A 2,697-nucleotide genomic window follows, 5' to 3' on the forward strand; every position below is an offset into this window, starting at 1 on the left:
TAAGCATAAGAGCTCATTTTCATCCTGTGGGTCAAGATAGAAACAAATTGGCAATTAACTTAAAGGAAGATCACTATAGGGGAAATTATTTTGAAATTAAACTCTAAAACAAAAATCACAGCATGCATAAAGAAGACAAATGCCCTAAAAACATCCCATAGCAATAATTTGATGAACTTAAACTAAGAGGTCTGTTTAATGCCCACTCTACCAGTAATAGGGACTGAAATCCAAGACAAAGTTAGATATATAAATATTGTTAGGTGGCTTTAAAAATGAGCCAATATGAAGTCTGGTGGAAAATATTCAAAAATAAAACTTCAGTAGGTTACATTTAGTATATGAATACATATGAAGAACAAACTTGGGCTTGGAATTAAGAACTAAAAATCTTAAAAAGAATCACAGAGATATAAAATTTTGAAAAAAAAAAGAAAGAAAACTTAAGAGACACTTATGATAGAGAAGTTTAAAGTATTTCAAATAGTAATCCAAGAAGAAATGAACAGCAAGATTAAGGTTAAAGAGAAAGAATAATACCTATGTATATTTTGTGATAAATGAAGATGTATCCTCAAATTGAATTTGCCTATCATGTGCCAAGCAAGATTAAACAAGGAAATTTAAAAGATGGAAAGGGAAGGTGAGTCATAGACACACTGTAGTAAAACTTCAGAATATGTTGAAAAAAAGAAAACTCTTAATTCTCACACACACAAAAATAGATACCTTGACAGAAATTAAAAATCTTATTGTACCATCTATCAATTTATGGTCTCTCAATTGCAAGTTCACCCTTCATTGCTTGCTTTGCAAAAACCAAGATAGGTCTTTTAAATATTTTCCTTTGCCGGCTGGAAATATGTTAAACTTTACCATTAAGTATACTGGAGGGGCGAGAGTTGTAGTGCAGGGGTAGAGCAGGCTTGTCTGGCACATGTGAGGCACTGGGTTTGATTCTCAGCACCACATAAAAATAAGTAAATAAAATAAAATAACTAAAAAATAAGTAAATAAACTAAAAAATAAGTAAACTAAAAAAAAGTAAACTAAAATAAGTAAACTTAAAAATATTTAAAAAAATAATAATTCTGGAGAGACAGAGGAGGAAGTAGAGGATCAGGGCACTGTCTCTTCAGGATCCTTCAGCACATGCCCAAGTACTTCCAACAAATAGGTGGTTCCCACAGAAAACTGTTTCTGCTTTAGTTGAATTTTGCTGGATCCCAGCTTCCACAGCATAGTGTGAGCAATAGCAGGCACTTAACAGTACAGATGGCTTCACCAGCACCCCGTTTCTGCAGTGTCCAGGTTTTAGCAATACCTGGAAGCCAGCAGCTTCTTTTAGCATGCCTCTGGGATGGTATAACATTAGGAAACAATCATAAGACCACCCTAACTTCTGAAACCAATTGTAGAATTTGGGGGTTCCTAAGATCACCTTTTACTCTTACATCAATTGCAAGTTCTAAGTCAACTTTAGTTTTATAATTCACTAGAGAGACACACATAATTCACTGAAAGCTGTAATACCCATGGTTATGGTTCACTATAGACTGAATGTACTTCCATACATATGTTAAAATTCTAATCCCCTAGGTATTGATATTAGGAGGTGAGGCCTTCAGCAGATGATAAAACATGAGATGGAGTCTTCATAAGTGGGATTAGTGCCATTATAAAAGAGACTGTGGACAGATCCCTCACCCCTTCCACTTTGGGAGGACATGCGGAAAAGAGCCTTTCATGAACCAGCAAGTGAGCCATCACTAGCACTGAATCAGCGGGCACCTGATTTTGGATCTCTCAGCCTCTAGAAATTTGAAAAATAAACTTCAGTTGTTTATAAGCCCCCAGTCAATGGCATTCTGTTATAGCAGCTGGCACAGACTAACAAATGGTTTATTTCAGTGAAAAGATACAGATTAAATTCATGCAAGGGGAGAGATGCATAGAGTTCCCAACAAAGTTTCCAGTTGTCCTTATACAGTGGAATCCTGCTATGTTAACTTCTTCCAGCAAAAATGTGTGACAATATGCTCTGAGTGTTTCCAACCAGGAAAATTCATGGGAGCATTGATATCCAGAGACTATACAGGAGCTAGGTCTCACAGATGTAGTCATGTAAGTCACTCATTATATGTAGTTAACCCCTGCAGGGGTTAAGCTGATACCACATGACACAGAGTCCCTACCCAATTCACACTGTTAGACTATCAAATGTGGTAAACAAAGATATTTTACCTCTCATGACATTCCAAGGTCATAAAGAATACCTCCCGATATCCAAGAACAAAGGCCAGAACTTTTTTTGGTGAAGTCAAATCATCACTAATAGATGATTTCCTAGCACAATGCCTCTGGTGATACAGCTTCCATGAATGATTTTCCTCAGCACTTCAGAGTGTGGATTTCTAGCAAGTTCTACTGATGTGGAAATCTTCCCTGTTATTGAGTGAGTCCTGAGTGTTCTCAGTTCAACAAAGTCTGAATCTCAGCCCTGGGGGTGGGGGAACCCCCCACACACACACACACACACTTTTTTGAGTATTTACCTTAGCCCTAGTATCAGCATCTGCTTCTTAATACTTGTGATTCCTGTATTTTTTGTTGTTGTTATTTTTCTGCTTTACTTCTCACTGTCCAGTGCCTTGACAGTCCTTCCCCTGTCATAGGTAGTGATTCCTTTTATTAAAC

Source organism: Spermophilus citellus (assembly GCF_964194105.1).
Source record: "Spermophilus citellus genome assembly, chromosome: 7".
NCBI classification, from domain to species: domain Eukaryota; kingdom Metazoa; phylum Chordata; class Mammalia; order Rodentia; family Sciuridae; genus Spermophilus; species Spermophilus citellus.